We start from the raw sequence: 10,315 nt of genomic DNA, 5'->3' as shown, positions 1-10,315 counted from the left end.
TGGTCTGCTGCAGCAATGACGATCGAAATGCAAACCATAAGATAGGTCTGCTGCAGCAATGACGATCAAAATGCAAACCATAAGATAGGTCTGCTGCAGCAATGACGATCAAAATGCAAACCATAAGATAGGTCTGCTGCAGCAATGATCGAAATGCAAACCATAAGATAGGTCTGCTGCAGAATGACGATCAAATGCAACCATAAGATAGGTCTGCTGCAGCAATGACGATCAAAATGCAAACCATAAGATAGGTCTGCTGCAGCAATGACGATCGAAATGCAAACCATAAGATAGGTCTGCTGCAGCAATGCGATCAAATGCAAACCATAAGATAGGTCTGCTGCAATGACGATCAAATGCAAACCATAAGATAGGTGCAGCAATGACGATCGAAATGCAAACCATAAGATAGTCTGCTGCAGCAATGACGATCAAAATGCAAACCATAAGATAGGTCTGCTGCAGCAATGACGATCGAAATGCAAACCAAGATAGGTTCGAAATGCAAACCATAAGATAGGTCTGCTGCAGCAATGACGATCAAAATGCAAACCATAAGATAGGTCTGCTGCAGCAATGACGATCAAAATGCAAACCATAAGATAGGTCTGCTGCAATGACGATCGAAATGCAAACGATATCTGCAGCAAGGACGAAAATGCAAACCATAAGATAGGTCTGCTGCAGCAATGACGATCAAAATGCAAACCATAAGATAGGTCTGCTGCAGCAATGACGATCAAAAATGCAAAATAAGCAAAGCCATAAGATAGGTCTGCTGCAGCAATGACGATCGATCAAAATGCAAACCATAAGATAGGTCTGCTGCAGCAATGACGATCGAAATGCAAACCATAAGATAGGTCTGCTGCAGCAATGACGATCAAAATGCAAACCATAAGATAGGTCTGCTGCAGCAATGACGATCGAAATGCAAACCATAAGATAGGTCTGCTGCAAATGACGATCAAAATGCAAACCATAAGATAGGTCTGCTGCAATGACGATCAAAATATAAGATAGGTCTGCTGCAGCAATGACGATCGAAATGCAAACCATAAGATAGGTCTGCTGCAGCAATGACGATCAAAATGCAAACCATAAGATGACGAGGTCTGCTGCAGCAATGACGATCAAAATGCAAACCATAAGATAGGTCTGCTGCAATGACGATCAAAATGCAAACCATAAGATAGGTCTGCTGCGATGACGATCAAAATGCAAACCATAAGATAGGTCTGCTGCAGCAATGACGATCAAAATGCAAACCATAAGATAGGTCTGCTGCAGCAATGACGATCAAAATGCAAACCATAAGATAGGTCTGCTGCAGCAATGACGATCAAAATGCAAACCATAAGATAGGTCTGCTGCAGCAATGACGATCAAAATGCCATAAGATAGGTCTGCTGCAGCAATGACGATCGCAAAATGCAAACCATAAGATAGGTCTGCTGCAGCAATGACGATCAAAATGCAAACCATAAGATAGGTCTGATGCAAACCATAAGATAGGTCTGCTGCAGCAATGACGATCAAAATGCAAACCATAAGATAGGTCTGCTGCAGCAATGACGATCAAAAAAATGCAAACCATAAAAGATAGGTCTGCTGCAGCAATGACGATCGAAATGCAAACCATAAGATAGGTCTGCTGCAGCAATGACGATCAAAATGCAAACCATAAGATAGGTCTGCTGCAGCAATGACGATCAAAAATGCAAACCCAGGTCTGCTGCAGCAATGACGATCGAAAATGCAAACCATAAGATAGGTCTGCTGCAGCAATGACGCATGATGATCAAAATGCAAACCATAAGATAGGTCTGCTGCAGCAATGACGATCAAAATGCAAACCATAAGATAGGTCTGCTGCAGCAATGACGATCAAAATGCAAACCATAAGATAGGTCTGCTGCAGCAATGACGATCAAAATGCAAACCATAAGATAGGTCTGCTGCAGCAATGACGATCAAAATGCAAAATAAGCAGCAATGACGATCAAAATGCAAACCATAAGATAGGTCTGCTGCAGCAATGACGATCAAAATGCAAACCATAAGATAGGTCTGCTGCAGCAATGACGATCGAAATGCAAACCATAAGATAGGTCTCTGCAATGACGCAAAAGCAAACCATGAGGTCTGCTGCAGCAATCAAAATGCAAACCATAAGATAGGTCTGCTGCAGCAATGAGGTCGATCGAAATGCAAACCATAAGATAGGTCTGCTGCAGCAATGACGATCAAAATGCAAACCATAAGATAGGTCTGCTGCAGCAATGACGATCAAAATGCAAACCATAAGATAGGTCTGCTGCAGCAATGACGATCAAAATGCAAACCATAAGATAGGTCTGCTGCAGCAATGACGATCACGATCAAAATGCAAACCATAAGATAGGTCTGCTGCAGCAATGACGATCAAAATGCAAACCATAAGATAGGTCTGCTGCAGCAATGACGATCAAAATGCAAAAGATAGGTCTGCTGCAGCATCGAAATGCAAACCATAAGATAGGTCTGCTGCAGCAATGACGATCAAAATGCAACCATAAGATAGGTCTGCTGCAGCAATGACGATCAAAATGCAAACCATAAGATAGGTCTGCTGCAGCAATGACGATCGAAATGCAAACCATAAGATAGGTCTGCTGCAGCAATGACGATCAAAATGCAAACCATAAGATAGGTCTGCTGCAGCAATGACGATCAAAATGCAAACCATAAGATAGTCTGCTGCAGCAATGACGATCGAAATGCAAACCATAAGATAGGTCTGCTGCAGCAATGACGATCAAAATGCAAACCATAAGATAGGTCTGCTGCAGCAATCAAAATGCAAACCATAAGATAGGTCTGCTGCAGCAATGACGATCAAAATGCAAACCATAAGATAGGTCTGCTGCAGCAATGACGATCAAAATGCAAACCATAAGATAGGTCTGCTGCAGCAATGACGATCGAAATGCAAACCATAAGATAGTCTGCTGCAGCAATGACTGCAGCAATGACGATCAAAATGCAAACCATAAGATAGGTCTGCTGCAGCAATGACGATCAAAATGCAAACCATAAGATAGGTCTGCTGCAGCAATGACGATCAAAATGCAAACCATAAGATAGGTCTGCTGCAGCAATGACGATCAAAATGCAAACCATAAGATAGGTCTGCTGCAGCAATGACGATCGAAATGCAAACCATAAGATAGGTCTGCTGCAGCAATGACGATCAAAATGCAAACCATAAGATAGGTCTGCTGCAGCAATGACGATCAAAATGCAAACCATAAGATAGGTCTGCTGCAGCAATGACGATCGAAATGCAAACCATAAGATAGGTCTGCTGCAGCAATGACGATCAAAATGCAAACCATAAGATAGGTCTGCTGCAGCAATGACGATCAAATGCAAACCATAAGATAGGTCTGCTGCAGCAATGACGATCGAAATGCAAACCATAAGATAGGTCTGCTGCAGCAATGACGATCAAAATGATAAGATAGGTCTGCTGTAATGACGATCGTGGAAACCATAAAGATAGGTCTGCTGCAGCAGCGGCGATCGAGAAATACGGAAACCATAAGATAGGTCTGCTGCGTAATGACGATCAAAATGCAAACCATAAGATAGGTCTGCTGCAGATCAAAATGAGCCGATCAAAATGCAAACCATAAGATAGGTCTGCTGCAGCAATGACGATCAAAATGCAAACCATAAGATAGGTCAAAGGTCTGCTGCATAAGATAGCAATGACGATCAAAATGCAAACCATAAGATAGGTCTGCTGCAGCAATGATGATCAAAATGCAAACCATAAGATAGGTCTGCTGCAGCAATGACGATCAAAATGCAAACCATAAGATAGGTCTGCTGCAGCAATGACGATCAAAATGCAAACCATAAGATAGGTCTGCTGCAGCAATGACGATCAAAATGCAAACCATAAGATAGGTCTGCTGCAGCAATGACGATCAAATGCAAACCATAAGATAGGTCTGCTGCAGCAATGACGATCAAAATGCAAACCATAAGATAGGTCTGCTGCAGCAATGACGAAATGCAAACCATAAGATAGGTCTGCTGCAATGACGATCAAAATGCAAACCATAAGATAGGTCTGCTGCAGCAATGACGATCGAAATGCAAACCATAAGATAGGTCTGCTGCAGCAATGACGATCAAAATGCAAACCATAAGATAGGTCTCTGCAGCAATGACGAGCAAAATAAGATAGGTCTGCTTGCAGATCAAAATGCAAACCATAAGATAGGGTCTGTCAATGACGATCGCAAAATGTCAGCAATGACGATCAAAATGCAAACCATAAGATAGGTCTGCTGCAGCAATGACGATCAAATGCAAACCATAAATAGGTCTGCTGCAGCAATGACGATCGAAATGCAAACCATAAGATAGGTCTGCTGACGACCAGCAAATGACGCCAATCAAAATGCAAACCATAAGATAGGTCTGCTGCAGCAATGACGATCGAAAATACGGAAACCATAAGATAGGTCTGCTGCGTAATGACGATCAAAATGAAACCATAGGAATAGGTCTGCTGCAATGACGATCAAAATGCGGAAGCCATAAGATGAGTCTGCTTGCAGCAATGTGATCGAAATGCAAACCATAAGATAGGTCTGCTGCGGCAATGACGATCAAAATGCAAACCATGGGATGGAGTCTCTTAGCTTATTGTGATCAAAATGCAGAGCCATAGATAGGTCTGCTGCAGCAATGACAGTCAATAGGAAACCATAAGATAGGTCTGCTGCAGCCAATGACGATCAAGGCAAACCGTAAGATAGGTCTGCTGCAGCAATGACGATCAAAAATGCAAACCATAAGATAAGGTCTGCTGCAGCAATGACGATCGAAATGCAAACCATAAGATAGGTCTGCTGCAGTAATGACGATCAAAATGCAAACCATAAGATAGGTCTGCTGCAGCAATGATCAAAATGCAAACCATAAGATAGGTCTGCTGCGGCAATGACGATCGAAATGCAAACCATAAGATAGGTCTGCTGCAGCAATGACGATCATAAGATAGGTCAAACCATGCAAAAGATAGGTCTGCTGCAGCAATGACGATCAAAATGCAAACCATAAGATAGGTCTGCTGCAGCAATGACGATCAAAATGCAAACCATAAGATAGGTCTGCTGCAGCAATGACGATCAAAATGCAAACCATAAGATAGGTCTGCTGCAGCAATGACGATCGAAATGCAAACCATAAGATAGGTCTGCTGCAGCAATGACGATCAAAATGCAAACCATAAGATAGGTCTGCTGCAGCAATGACGATCAAAATGCAAACCATAAGATGCAAACCGAAATGCAAAAGATAGGTCTGCTGCAGCAATGACGATCAAAATGCAAACCATAAGATAGGTCTGCTGCAGCAATGACGATCAAATGCAAACCATAAGATAGGTCTGCTGCAGCAATGACGATCGAAATGCAAACCATAAGACAGGTCTGCTGCACCATAAGATAGGTCTGCTGCAGCCAATGACGATCGAAATGCAAACCATAAGATAGGTCTGCTGCAGCAATGACGATCAAAAATGCAAACCATAAGATAGGTCTGCTGCAGCAATGACGATCAAAATGCAAACCATAAGATGGGTCTGCTGATCAAAATGCAAACCATAAGATAGGTCTGCTGCATGACGATCAAAATGCAAACCATAGATAGGTCTGCTGCAGCAATGATGATCGAAATGCAAACCATAAGATAGGTCTGCTGCAGCAATGACGAAATGTAAACCAAAATGCAGCAATGACGATCAAAATGCAAACCATAAGATAGGTCTGCTGCAGCAATGACGATCAAAATGCAAACCATAAGATAGGTCTGCTGCAGCAATGACGATCAAAATGCAAACCATAAGATAGGTCTGCTGCAGCAATGACGAAAATGCAAACCATAAGATAGGTCTGCTGCAGCAATGACGATCAAAATGCAAACCATAAGATAGGTCTGCTGCAGCAATGACGATCAAATGCAAACCATAAGATGCAAACGATCGAAATGCAAACCAGATAGGTCTGCTGCAGCAATGACGCAAAGCAAACCATAAGATAGGTCTGCTGCAGCAATGACGATCGAAATGCAAACCATAAGATAGGTCTGCTGCAGCAATGACGATCAAAATGCAAACCATAAGATAGGTCTGCTGCAGCAATGACGATCGAAATGCAAACCATAAGGGCCAGGGTCTGCTGCAGCAATGACGATCGAAATGCAACCATAAGATAGGTCTGCTGCAGCAATGACGATCAAAAATGCAAACCATAAGATAGGTCTGCTGCAGCAATGACGATCAAAATGCAAACCATAAGATAGGGTCTGCTGCAGCAATGACGATCAAAATGCAAACCATAAGATAGGTCTGCTGCAGCAATGACGATCAAAATGCAAACCATAAGATAGGTCTGCTGCAGCAATGACGATCAAAATGCAAACCATAAGATAGGTCTGCTGCAGCAATGACGATCGAAATGCAAACCATAAGATAGGTCTGCTGCAGCAATGACGATCGAAATGCAACATAAGATAGGCCCGTTGCAATGACGATCGAAATGCAAACCATAAGATAGCTGCTGGTCTGCTGATAGCAATGACGATCGAAATGCAAATAAAAGATAGGTCTGCTGCAGCAATGACGATCAAATGCAAACCATAAGATAGGGTCTGCTGCAGCAATGACGATCAAAATGCAAACCATAAGATAGGTCTGCTGCAGCAATGACGATCAAATGCAAACCATAAGATAGGTCTGCTGCAGCAATGACGATCAAAAATGCAAACCATAAGATAGGTCTGCTGCAGCAATGACGATCGAAATGCAAACCATAAGATAGGTCTGCTGCAGCAATGACGATCAAAAATGCAAACCATAAGATAGGTCTGCTGCAGCAATGACGATCAAATGCAAACCATAAGATAGGTCTGCTGCAGCAATGACGATCGAAAATGCAAACCATAAGATAGGTCTGCTGCAGCAATGACGATCGAAATGCAAACCATAAGATAGGTCTGCTGCAGCAATGACGATCAATGACCGATCGAAATGCAAACCATAAGATAGGTCTGCTGCAGCAATGACGATCGAAATGCAAACCATAAGATAGGTCTGCTGCAGTAATGACGATCGAAATGCAAACCATAAGATAGTCTGCTGCAGCTTAATGACAATCGAAATGACCGATCGCAATGATCAAAATGCAAACCATAAGATAGGTCTGCTGCAGCAATGACGATCGAAATGCAAACCAAACCATAAATGATAGGTCTGCTGCAGCAATGACGATCGAAATGCAAACCATAAGATAGGTCTGCTGCAGCAATGACGATCGAAATGCAAACCATAAGAGGTCTGCTGCAGCAATGACGATCGAAATGCAAACCATAAGATAGGTCTGCTGCAGCAATGACGATCAAAAATGCAAACCATGATAGATACACAATAATTAAATGACGATCCAAATGTAAACCATAAGATAGCAGCAATTTTCGAAATGCAACCATAAGATAGGTCTGCTGCAGCAATGACGATCAAACCATAAGATAGGTCTGCTGCAGCAATGACGATCGAAATGCCTTAAGAGATCAACAGTAATACCAACAATCGAAATGCAAACCAAAAAGGTTTTCAAACCATAAGATAGGTTCGCTGCAGTACGAGATCAATGTAAACCCATTGCCTCACTCCCATAACTGCAAGGTCATCATCATTGTTGCTGTTCTGTACTAAACCGTCGCTGAAATTTAAAGGGAGCGCTAAATAGATCTTTTCCGTTTTCTTTTACAGATACGCATAAACGAGACGCCAACAAAAACAACAACTGCGACACAAAAAGAGCAGAGTACAAACAAGGCGTTGGTACTCCTGATCATCACGCCTAACTGCTGAAGTGGCTGCCATTAACTCAAATGCAAAATAAACCTAGCAAGCCAAAAGGAAAATATACACATGTTCAGAACAGGACAAATCAAGCGGCCTTTCCCAGAGAGGAATAAAGTCAGGAATAAACCCAATCACGAGATAAAAAGAAACGGCCGCTTTTAACAGTTAGTGGAGGTCGTTAAAACAAACGCGGAGCGCCATAACCAATTTCAATGGGAGGCACTTATCGCAAATTATTACTTCAGTTGCGTACCAATAACTCGGGCTGTAACTGGAAATTACACGGCGGATTTTAGGGCCATCATTCCAGAGCGGAAACGGTTCCCGCAGAATTTTCAGTCATTTTCGAGAGACACATAAATTCTCGGGAATTCGGTGGTAATGGTCATTTTAATGTTTGTGCGGTTGCATTCGAGTCCCGGCGCTCTGTCTGTCCTTCTGACAAACGGGATGTTTGTCGTCCTGGCCGTCTCCTGTTTCGACCCGCGTCCTCCTACCTATCGACTTCAGTGTTTTAGTCAGCTGGCGGTTCCTCTCATGCATATAAAGAGTTGATTCATAGCAAAAGATGGATTTCCCCCACAATGCAAGTATGCGACTATAAACAATACATAAACGTTTAACATATGTATGCTGTCACTACAAATAAACATCCATTAATCACGTAAAATGTGTGCTCATCATTCAATTAAAGAAAGCAAAAACCTAGAGTAGATCTCTCAAACACAGCCTGGTATGTGGATGAGGGAGGAGGAGGAGGAGGAGGAGGAGGAGGCGAAGCGATAGGGGAGCCAAATGCCCTCATCAATTAAATCGGTTATTCATCTGGGTGAATGAGCTTTAAATCTAATTATAGGAAAAGGCATTTCTAATCACTTCAATCCTCTACATCTTAGCTGGAGATCTCGGGGCCCACTCATACTGATCAAAATTAGAGAAGGAATTTAGTCTTAGCAACAGCAACAACAATAACATCAGCAACACCAGCTAACAGGGCGTCAGCTGCAGAATAATAACGATAATAATGTTATTCAACTTGAATTAACTGTGAACAGACATATTTGCTTACCTGGACCAGAAATGGATTCTAAGATTTCAAGGGAATATAAACAACTGAAACAAAATACAAATAAAACTGGAAACCTTTTTAAGATTACCGATTCTATCTCTTTGAAAATCATACAATAAAACGACAGAAAATATAAATGAACCAAACCTAAAACGAAAGGAAAGTGAAAATGTACATCTGAAACAACTCATGAGTAAATTGATCCCTTTATGAGGATGTTTTCCTCCTTATTTTCATTCAATCGTACTGACATATAATTTTTCTATTCATGATAAAAAGAGAGAGAGAGAGAGAGAGAGAGAGAGAGAGAGAGAGAGAGAGAGAGAGACACCGTGTAGATGTACCTAGGAGTGTGCTCTTTTTGGAATTGAAATAGGATCAAAACGTCTCTTCATTTATAAAAAAAATCGCCGGAAGTCATACGAGAAATATAAACGGAACCGCTTTTGCATAATATCGTATAGTATACAAGTTATCGGCCGAAATACAATCCATCTAATCCGTGGCGGCTCGTTATTCTACGTGAAAATGATTGTCACTTCAACTAGGAACATTCGTCACCACCAGCGGATTTTACTCAACATTTTAAACCAAACTGAATATCTATTTTAAACTCAATTTAAAGAAAGCCTCTTTTAAATATATCCATATTTTTAAAAGAAGTGATTTGTTCTTTTTAATTTTTTTCAGTCACTGCTCGAAATAAATGTCATCAGATTGTATGGAAAGAAACAGAAAATGAAAGACACAAGAAGAGACAAACAGACTTTTAAAACAGAAGTGATAAATAAGAATGACTCAAGTTCTAGCAGATACAGGAAGCAGAAAACAGATATTTCACTTGAAGGGAACGTCATTTTTTCTGTTCTTCCAAAGACTATAACAACTAAAAAATAAAAATATTACGACAAAATTAGGAATAAAAATGATAAACTAAAATAAAATAAAAATATTAGATGTCAAAATTAAGAAAAAAAACGTGTATTCGTGAACTGACGGCATTTTCAACAGACCTTCATAGTTAAAGGTGCTGGATGGGGCAGCTGAGGTTTTTGATTGAGCCAGCCCTGTACTGGCACCGGCTCTTGCTCCTAAAGCCTAAAGCAACTGGCAGACAACTACACCTCCAGCGGACATATTTCAGTGCATATAGTTCATTTATTTACTTGATTATTTATCCATTCCAAGAAACTACAGCATTAATTCAATACAAAGTGAGAAATGCTTTGGTGAGAAATGGATCATATGCAATTTGCTGGTGTTGAAATGATGTATCAATTAAGGAATTATTTACAGAAGATAATTTATGTATGTAGTCA

This window comes from Macrobrachium rosenbergii, chromosome 8, assembly GCF_040412425.1.
Source record: "Macrobrachium rosenbergii isolate ZJJX-2024 chromosome 8, ASM4041242v1, whole genome shotgun sequence".
In the NCBI taxonomy this organism is placed as follows: Eukaryota; Metazoa; Arthropoda; class Malacostraca; order Decapoda; family Palaemonidae; genus Macrobrachium; species Macrobrachium rosenbergii.
Note: the sequence above shows the minus strand (reverse complement) of the source record.